This window comes from Giraffa tippelskirchi, chromosome 2 (assembly GCF_054371585.1).
Source record: "Giraffa tippelskirchi isolate mGirTip1 chromosome 2, T2T-mGirTip1v1.2.pri, whole genome shotgun sequence".
In the NCBI taxonomy this organism is placed as follows: Eukaryota; Metazoa; Chordata; class Mammalia; order Artiodactyla; family Giraffidae; genus Giraffa; species Giraffa tippelskirchi.
The window spans coordinates 218,945,317-218,956,712 of NC_137276.1; positions in this window are offsets into that span (position 1 = coordinate 218,945,317).

Genomic DNA, 11,396 nt, shown 5'->3' on the forward strand with positions numbered 1-11,396 from the left:
ACAGTGCAAGTCAGCAGTTTGAACACTGCTGGGTGAGTGACCTGCTGGTCACTCTAATGTCTCAAAGTCTGCTGACTATACTTTTAAAAATACTATTCTGGGATAATTTCTTCTGTATTTGGTTATTGGGGATTAATGCTTTTCATCTCTCATTATGTTTTAAGTGATATTTAAGATTGTGTAGCGTATTTAGGGGCTTCCCTGGTGGCTCAGACAGTAACGAATCGGTCTACAATGCAGGGGACTTGGGTTCGATCCCTGGGTCGGGAAGATCCCCTGGAGGAGGGCATGGCAACCCACTCCAGTATTGTTGCCTGGAGAATCCCCATGGACAGAGGAGCCTGGGGCGCTGCAGTCCATGGGGGTCGCAAAGAGTTGGACACGACTGAGCAACACAGCACAGCACAGTATATTTGGACAAACTCCGCAGTTTTAGGAATTCATCGTGCCTGAAGGGTCTGTCTAGATAAAACAGTACCACAGTTTCCGTCTGAGTACTGAGAACAAAAGGGGCCCATGTGACACTTTTATTTAAGCATGCCTTTAGTGCTTGAACCAATAAAGAAAATAAAAGTTGTTAAGAGGACTTCCCTGGCGGTCCAGTGGTTAAGACGCCACACTTCCTTCCCACTGCAGGGTGCATGGGTTGGATCCCTGGTCAGACAACTAAGGTGCCATATGCTATGCTGTGTGGTAAAAAAAAAAAATGCTATTAGAATTTTTAATATAGTATTGTGAAAACCACTGCCACTTTTCTGAACACTCACATCAGGCAATTGTGAAACAAGATGAAAGAGAAAAAGACTCTGATTATTATACTAAATATATTTCATTTCATACCTATGCTCAGATGTCATTTTAAAGACTAGGAGTAAAATTTATGGGAAGAACAGTATACAAGCAATTCACCTTAAAAACGAATTAGACACAGTTCTTTAAAAGAAGGTTAAACTGTATTGACTGGAGGAAGTAACTTTGGGATATTAATGTACATTTATTGAACATTTACTGAGTCCAAGGCTCTGTGAAGGGGGGAAAAAATGTCCTTATCTTTACAACCTTTATTGACTGAAAATCTATAAAAAATAAATAAACTAAAATCCTGAACTGACATCACTGAATTCAAAGTTGTTCATCATTAATTCATCTCAGAAAACAGCAAAGTTCAAGAGAAAAAAGAACTATCAGTAAGAATGACAAATTTCCTTGGTCTGGAAATTTCCAAACCACGATATTCTGCCCTGTCAAAATATATTCATTGGGGAATTTTTAACTTTATACACTTCTTTTGAACTTAATCACAATTTCACATCTAGCTGGTTTCATGATTAAATAAAAGAGAAGGTGATTCCCCTCTTGTGCTGAAAGCAACCACACACTTGAATGATACTCTAACTTCTAGGTTCTGCTGTAGTAACACTGAAACCAGAAGCTTGTGGGAGAAATGTCACTGTATCTGAAAGAGTAAAATCAGACCCTGACAGGAAGTAGCAAATTCATCTTTTTCTTTTTTTAATCCACTCTGCTGAAGGCAGAAGTCTGAAACCCAGTACTCTGTAAATCATACTTCCTTTACGTAGATCAAAACCAAAGCCACTGGCAGTGCTTTCCCCTAAGGAATCTCTAAAGAGAAGAGGGGGACATCTTATGATGAATTCATTTGTAGACAACACCTCCACTGCCTGTATCATATCTCCTGAAAAAAGAAAAAAAAAAAAAGAGGTAAAACCACAACTATTTATTACAGAATGAAAATCTAGCCTGAAATCTACCTCTATAAAACAAGTTAACTCAGTTTTAATCTTTATAAATCACTGAGTACTATTTTTAATATTTTAGCCTTTTACTTAACTTACCCACTTCCTAGGAGAGATATAAATCAGAAAAGATAGTGCTAGGTCAGGACGCAAGGTCTCCCCCTTTGCATTTCAGCATTTTGGACTTTGAAGAGTGCTTTCATTTTTGTTTTAAAGAAGATGATACGTATGTGTGAATACTTCAAAACTACATTAGAATTTAAAACAAATTTTAAAAGATAGTCTTCAAATACACTTAAAGGTAAAAATATCATCCTTTAGTTGCCAATTTCTCTACCCTTTTCCACAAATGACTAGGATGTAATGAACTCTTTCCCTTAAAAAAAAAAAAAAAAAAACTTTTTACTTCCAGATTTATATTCTGAAACTCCAGCTTTATGTGTGTACACGATCATTTTTCTCTCTCTTGCAGGTGGCGCAAACCAGGAAGGGGAAATCTGTGGTTTAACTTCTCTATGCCTCGTCCTCGGAGTGCTGGAGGCTTGCTGTGGGCTGTGTGCTGTTAATGCTAATCGTGATAGGGGTTTTTACCTCCGACTGACTCCTACATGTTAGCATTAACAGGGTACAGTGCCTGTTACTAGCATTCACATGGAACAAACTGCTGCTGTGGGAGGGTGACAAAGAAGCGTGAGTCACTCTGCTGGATCAACTCCGACTTCAGGTTTTATTATTTTCTGTTAATCTTTATCTGGTCACTGGGATATTCCACCTTAAAAATTAAGTTTTAAGAGTAAGGTCATTTTAAAGACTTATCAGCCATAGCCTGAATGCCAATAATTTTACTTTAATCCTCAGGCCCACATCTATATCTTCAGTGGAAAATGTATTCGTGTCATTTTAAATTCAGAGTTATGGTTTGTTCATTCTGGTTATGAAACTGTTCATTAACACTTTCAACAATTCAACTGGAAGAAATATGGACTAAACACATTCTGAAACAAGCCTCCAGAATATCTTTGTAATTAAAGATTAGGACTACTGCTATCCACTAGTTATGTCATGGATTGTCCAGAAATGTGTTTTAAAGATTTAGAAATTGATGTTTTCCCTCGTGTAATAATTCTATTAGATAACTTTAGTGTAAAATGGATATTTTGAATCTTAAGGGGGAACTGAAAGGCTATGACAATTTTTTAAAAAATGAAACACTTTTAAAAATTAGTATGGCAAATGACATCTGAGAGCTAGCCTGTTTTTTCCCTACAAGACATAAAGATTTAATCAAAAACTTCATATGTGAAATTAAGTCCCAAATCTAGCTTCAAATTCAACAGCTCAGCCACATAACACTGTGGGGTAAGAGGATCCACTTTTCCTCTCAGCCTGTATCTCCTTCCACAGAATTGGGCTAATACTCTATAATGTTGGTATGAGGTTTACATGAGATGGAGAATTCGTTTGTAAAATATAGAGTACATTACTGTTATAGTAAAATTAATCCAAGAACTAGTCCCCCTTTGTTAGTGAAAAGCTAATGATTTGATTTACAGAATTTTTCAGGTTCAGATTCCTATGCAACCTTTCTCCATAATTATAGGACATCTCATATATATGTAGCTAATTATAATTGTTAGCGTATTTAATGTGTATTTGTATTAAGCAACTCTTTTCAACATTTTTATCAAATAGGTTATGCACTCTAACCAAATAAACTTCTTGAGTCTTTAGTTGATTTAAAATAATTTTATTACTTTTTTTCTTTTGCAAAGCACAAACTGTAATTTCAGAAGCTATTTACACAAAAAAAAGACAATGGGGAAAAATTATGAGAATACTAAGGGGAACATTTCTGCCTCCCAGGACATGGTATTCTCATCTGAGGGCATCCCCTTGGCCTGTCCCCCATTTCTGTTCAAGCTATGTCTGCTGCCAAGATAAATTTCTCCTCTTAGCCCTTGGAGGGAACATTGGACTCCATGGAGCCCCCACATTGGTAGGTCGCACTGAAGGGTGTTTCTTGGGACTGTTCATCTCATCTGCACTGCTTGGCTACAAGAGGAGTCCTTGTTTTGATTCCCAATTCTTCAAAACCCTGCTTGCTACCTATAGCCACCAAGACCCAGAGTGTTAAGGCCTGGAATACACTAAGCTAGTATTACCTTTCTGGTGTTATGATGAAACACTATGAACATCAAAAAGGCAGATTTTAAAACCATGCTGTGAAATGCTTCATTTGAAAAGCACTAGAGAAGATGAAACTAAGGGGAGTTACTTAATCTAAGCTTCAGCCTCCTCCTCAGCGAAATGACAAATACACGTCATAAGGACAACAGGCTTAAATCAAAGAGTTTTTATGATGTCTACTCTGCATTAAGTGTTAAATAAACACTAGCTTTAAGACATTTAAATTTCAATCTCTAAAGTGAGTGATCTACCATCACAGATCTCCCTAAGGACAGAGTAACTTCAGTTTAACTGTAACCCTATGATGACCACTCAGAGAACCTAGATATTGCAAGGGCCACTGGGTTTTCTCTTAGCCTGACCTCTTAGACTTCTAGTTCCTGATTTCCTGGTCTCAGATGGAGTCCTTCTGATCAATAGTCAGTCATTTCAAAAATTCTTGGAGCCTGAGAAGACTGGGTGTGCATTTGGGTTGGCAGAAGGGTATGTGTGTGTGTGTTAAAGTGACAAATCAAATGTGGCTGAAGTAAAGGAGGGTTCTGGAAAAAGGAAGGCCAAGGGAAAAGGAACCCAATTTTGTACACAGAATAAATGAACCGAATGAAGTACTACATTATGCAGGACCTGATTTCTTTATGTCAAGACGGTTGTCTAGGATCTGACTTCTCTTTTTCAGAAACTTGCTAAATTAAAGACCAGTCCTTTCCTATTCACTGTTGGCAGCCAGATAGACCCAGCAGATTAAAAATAAAGGGAAAAATATAGACGAATTAAGGAGAGAAAAGTGAAGTTGTGTTTTAACTAATCCAAGTCTTCCAGTGCTAGTCTTCAGCTGGCTAACACACGCCTGTGTGCTTCAGTTGTGTCTATTTGCGACCCTGTGGACCACAGTACCGCAGGTTCCTCTGTCCATGAGATTTCTCCAGGCAAGAATACCAGAGCGGGTTGCCCTGCCTTCCTCCAGGGGATCTTCCTGACCCAGGGATCGAACTCCCGTCACTTACATCTCCTGCATTTGCAGGCGGGTTCTCTACCACTAGCGACACCTGGGGTAACACATATATATTACTAACCATTTAAGTAACAATTTTGTTAGGTGCATTTCTCACCTATCATCCCAATGATGTCTTGTCTATCTTGGATCACTCTTCCACCCTTTTTTGCAAAGCTCAGGGGTTTCCTGGATCACCAGCACTTAACACACTGAATCCTAATTTGTTCTGGTGTGTGGATGGTTGCACTAGACGAAGCGGTACCCTTGATGGCCCACCCACCATCTTGCATTTCCATATCCCACTGTTTACTGACTTAATTACACCATCATTCCAAGTCCAACTGTGAAAACAGAAACTAGTGTAAATACAGTGAACATTTCACTTTATACTGATAGGCTCAAAGAGGTGATTTGTGGTAAATAAAAGTTCCTTATAGCAAACAAATGACTGGGAAGTTCTATATATAACTGAAGAGCTAGGGCAGTGATTCTTATCTGGGAAACTTGTCATGGGGTAGGTTCCCAGGCGCCCTCACCCCTTCCCCACCACAAAAAAAAAAAAAAAAAATTCTGATTCTGTAATAAAACAAAGGAAACTTCTTTTCTACCAAGCTAACCAAGTGATCCGGATACAAGTGGTTCATAAACTGGCTGTAAAGAACAGTAGTTTATACCCAGGAGTACTGTTGATGTGCATGCATGCTAAGTCACTTCAGTCATGTCCCACTCTTTGAGACCCTATGGACTATAGCCCGCCAGGCTCCTCTGTCCATGAGACTCTCCAGGCAAGAATACTGGAATGGGTTGCCATGCCCCTCTCCATGTGATCTTCCCAACCCAGGGATCGAACCCAAGTCTCTTATGTCTCCTGCAGGCAGGTTCTTTACCATTTAGGGCCACCTGGGAAGCCCATTGTTGACACGGCAACTAGGAATGGTGGTCAGCAGAAATCCTGCAACATACAGGTATAATGTCTGCTTACGCACTATTCACTGTGTAACCAGAAGTTCTGCCACGTAGGCTGAGTGTTGCGATGTAGTTATCCTTGACCTCTTTGGGGGATAAGCAGCAATTAAATTTCAGGTCCATTATTCTTCCCTGCTCAAAACACCCTAACCATAGCCAACAAACCCACCTGACTTGAAAGCTGCCCACTAAAACCAGCTGCCACCAACTGTAACCAATCAATGACCTTGTGTTAACACTATCTAGGCCTAACCAATCAGCTTAGAACAGTAGTTAGGGAGGATCAAGAAGGAACTAGGCACCAGTTCCTGCCAAAAGGGTGGGCTGACTAAAGAAACAAGTGTGAAATGGCACTGCCATCCTATCTCATTTTCACACTCCTACGCTGTCAAGGCTTCACCAATCTTCATACCCAGTCTCCACTTAGGAAAATCCTACCCTTTCCCAAATGCTGACAGCTCCGCAATTTCTGACCCGTTTGCCCACGCTGAGAACACAGGAAAAGAGCCCTGAAGAGGGCTGCACCCAAAAGGGATCCTTCTCCCTTGTTCTCCCAAAGTACGGTTTGTAGCTCTCCTGTAAAGGAGCTTTGCGCTGTGCCCTGCATTGTCCTTGTTGCGTACACACACTCCTCTCCTCTAGATCGCGAGCTCCTGCAGGGAAGAAACTTTTCTGTATTCCACTCAACCCAGGGCCTTGCTCCCAGTTGCTTAAGTGGAATGGGAAAACATATCCAAGTCTCCACTGACTCTGGAAATACAACTTGTTCTGATGCTGGAGACTGTCTGTACCTGGCATATCTGTATTCTCAGACCTGAGGGACTGTTTTTCAATAAACATGCATGGACTCAACTCAAGCATCAGTTTGGCTCTTCCTAAATTCTGCAGCTCAAGAGGGCAGTCTCCATATTCATTTTAAGAAATTCCAACACTAAAAGTACATATATGAAAATTTGTCCTTTTTCTCCCTCCAGGCAGGCTTGATAGAACACCCAACTTTGAGATCCCTTAGAAATAACATTGCAGTAGCAGCTTCCTCTAAAAATAAGCATTTTACCTTTAATATATTTATGAAATCTAAAATCTAACTGAATAAATTTATCTTCAAAAGGATATTACCTATATTAAAACTTAAAATACACATAACCCTTTGACCTATAGGTCACCTATAAGAATTTATATTATAGAACTACCAGTACATGTGGAGTATCATATGTACAAGGCTATCAGTTGAAGCATTACTTTAAAAGCAAAAATGTAAAGTCAACCATCAACAGGGTTCTAACTAAACAATGGTACACCTTTAACACAAATGGAATATTTAGTATAAATAGAATTCTATAGGCTGAAAGAATGGAAAAAGAATACGTAAATTCTACAATAGGAAGAAAAGTCTATTCTCTATGTCTGTTTCTCCATTACTGCCCTGTAAATTTTTCTAGATTCCATATATGTGCATTAGAATGATATTTATCTTTCTCTAATTCACTTCACTCTGTATGATAGGTTCTAGGTTCATCTACCTCATCAGAACTGACTCAAATGCATTCCGTTTTGTGGCTGAGTAATATTCCTGGGAGGGAGGTTCAAAAGGGAGGGGGTATATGTATATCTATGGCTGATTCATGTTGAGGTTTGACAGAAAACAACAAAATTCTGAAAAGCAATTATCCTTCAATAAAAAATAAATTAAAAAAATAAAATAGGAAGAAAAGAGGAAAACTGGATCAAAATCCAGTGCTTAGCAAGAAAGGAGAGAAAAGAATGCAAAGAAGTAGTCATCACAAGGGGTATATGAATGAAAACCTACTTCTTAAAAGACAGTAATTCCAAGACTGGATTTTAAAAGAAAGTTTAATGATTTTATGCTATTTATGAAAAATGGACTTAAAACATAACATTTTTAAAAAGTTGAAAAGGGACAGAAAAATGTATACTATGTAAACACTAACAAAAATGTAATGTGAAAATAGAACCAGATTAAAGAAAAGATAGATTGAGGAAACCAGATTAAGGGGAGAAAGCATTATTAGGGATACAGAGGATCCTTATCTAGTGATAAAAAGGAAACAATTTGCCACCAAGTTATAAAAATTCCAAACTGGAATACACAGTGCTAACAGTCTCTAAATAAAATAGGCAAACATAAAATGTCAAATCCACAATCGCTGTAGGAGAATGGATTTAAGACAGAAGAAAAAAGATTCCTATATGCTTTTTTGAAGAGAAAACCTAAAACATAATGACATAAAAAGTTAAAAGGAATGAAAAGTATTTACCACTAACCTAAAGAAGCTCATGTATAAATATTTGTAGAAAAGCTATTTTTCTGATAAAACAGCTTTTCACACAAGTCACTCAGAAGTTGACAAGCTGATCCAACAATCATGAAAATTTTGAAAAAAAAAACTCACCATACCATAAATCAAAACATATTACAAAGTTATAATTAAAACAGTGTGACAGTGGTACAGAGATAGACAAATGGATCACTGAGGATTCAGGCATTTAAGGGAATCTGATATATTATGTGGTAACCTCTTTATTTTCGGGGGGCTCCAAAATCACTGCTGATGGTGATTGCAGCCATGAAATTAAAAGACGCTTACTCCTTGGAAGGAAGGTTATGGCCAACCTAGATAGCATATTTAAAAGCAGAGACATTACTTTGCCAACAAAAGTCCGTCTAGTCAAGGCTATGGAGAAGGCAATGGCACCCCACTCCAGTCCTCTTGCCTGGAAAATCCCATGGACGGAGGAGCCTGGTAGGCTGCAGTCCATGAGGTCGCTAAGAGTCGGACATGACTGAGCGTCCTTGCTTTCACTTTTCACTTTCACGCATTGGAGAAGGAAATGGCAACCCACTCCAGTGTTCTTGCCTGGAGAATCCCATGGATGGGGGAACCTGGAGGGCTGCCGTTTATGGGGTCGCACAGAGTCGGACACGACTGAAGCGACTTAGCAGTAGCAGCAGCAGTCAAGGCTATGGTTTTTCCAGTGGTCATGTATGGATGTGAGAGTTAGACGGTGAAGAAAGCTGAGCGCCGAAGAATTGATGCTTTTGAACTGTGGTGTTGGAGAAGACTCTTGAGAGTCCCTTGGACTGCAAGGAGATCCAATCAACCCATCCTAAAGGAGATCAATCCTGAGTGTTCATTGGAAGGACTGATGCTGAAGCTGAAACTCCAATACTTTGGCCACCTCATGCGAAGAGTTGACTCATTGGAAAAGACCCTAATGCTGGGTAGGACTGGGGGCAGGAGGAGAACGGGACGACAGAGGATGAGATGGTTGGATGGCATCACTGACTCGATGGACATGGGTTTGGGTAGACTCTGGGAGTTGGTGATGGACAGAGAGGCCTGGCGTGCTGCAATTCATGGGGCTGCAAAGAGTCAGACACGACTGAGTGACTGAAATGAACTGAACTGAACCTCTAAAGAGGAGGGAGAAAATGATATAGAATAACTGATGACCCATGTGGGGGAAGGATTCAAAATTAGATCCCTTCCCTTACCCTATATGCAAAATTAAATATCAAATAAATGATGCAATTAAATGTGAAAAGCCTTTAAAATATTAAAAAATACCTTATAACCTTCTTATAAAAATGCCTTATTAACTTCAAGTTAAGGAAGGCTTTTAAAATTTCCAAAAAGCATATAAATCATAAAGGAAAAGATGAGTAATTCTGACCATGTAAGATATAGTATCAACAAAGTAAGTCAGACTAGAGAAGAGATTTGCAATGACAAAAGTTTAACTTTCGAACATAACAAAGAAACTATTAAAAGGACCAAGGATCCAATAAAAAAATAAATAACAGGTAAAGTCTGGAAACTGATAACTCACAGAAGTCTTATTGGCTACGAAACAAATGAAGAGCTGCTCGTTGTCACTATATGCTCAGTATTAAACAAATTAGATCATGTGTATCCAACTGACCAAATATTTGACTGTCTGACAATGACAAGTGCTTGTGAGGGAGTGGGGAAACAGGAACTATCAGACTGCTGATAGGGAATAAACTAGCACCACTGCTGTGGTGACTGACGTATTTAGTAGCTGAAGATGCACGTTCCACCCCAGATACTGTCAAATGTGTACACAAAGAAACATAAGCAGAGTATTTTCTGCAGTACTGTTTATAATACTAAAAGCTCAAGACCATTCCCAATGGTCATCAATAAAAAATGAATTAATCGTTGGATTAATCATACAATGGGATACTATATACACCTATATGCATTAACCAGCTCAGCACACTCACTAGCCCTACATGTATCAACATGTTAAATGTGAACACAATGCTGAGCAACGGAAGCAAATTTCAAAAGGACACGCATATCATGAAACCAATTATGTTCAGTATAATATACAAAGAATAATATACACTGCAAATCATGAATGGTAGGGATGTGCACAAAAAGGACAGTGGTTCTTCTTAGAAATAATATGAGGAAAATTTTAAATGGATAGGCAGCTTTTCCTTGATTTAAAAACAAAAGGATCTGATAAGGGAACAGATTGCTGCTGCTGCTAAGTCACTTCAGTCATGTCCGACTCTGCGACCCCATAGACGAAAGCCCACCAGGCTCCCAGGTCCCTGGGATTCTCCAGGGAACAGATTAACGATGGTTAATTTGGGTAGTGGCTATAGGTTAACTAACATTCTTGGTGGCAAACAACAGGATCTACTCATTTAGGCAAAAAACAAATGGTTCACAAGGCTCAGGCTCACAGACCAGGTTAAAGGACCCTAAGAAGTGCCCACTATGACACCACAGGGCAGTTGCGGGGGGAAAACTACTGGCCACAGTCCAACATCTTCCACAACATGAGACCACAGCTGCTGCTGTTGCCGCCACCTCAGAAGTACCGTCACTGCTTCCCTGGACAAAATCAAACTCTCATGCCACTGTCTTCACAGCACTGCTTTCGAATTTCAGACAAGTGTGTCTGATCAGTGAGCCCAGGACACCTGTCTGGGCTCTTGTTGCAAGGAAAGCTTAGAGATTAAGTTTTACTCTCCACTGGGTAAGACAGGATACATAAAGGGTGAAGTCACCAAAGAGTGGACATTCAAGAGGACGAGGTGCCCCAAAAGCATGAAAAATGTCCATCCAAATAAGGGTGTGTTAAATTATATTTTGTAAGCTGAAAATATTTCACAATTTTTTAAAAGAATTCAAAGCATAAACCCACAAACAACAAAGGGTATGGGAGAGGAATGCAGCAGCAGACAAGAAATCTCGCCTAGTTGCTAAAAGACGGACAGTGAAGTGACCAGGGCAACAGCAGAGGATGTCGCCACCCAGAATATGTGCAGGAGTCCAGCAGCAGAGGGAGTCGACCTGCCCAGCTGGCCAGAGAAGCTCAAAGATGGTGGCAGACAGAAGACAGAAGAGGGACTAAAAAGAATGGGCTCAACTAAAGGTCTATATACAAACCAGTTGTTCTCTACCCCCACTACTGCCAAATACAGAAAGGCC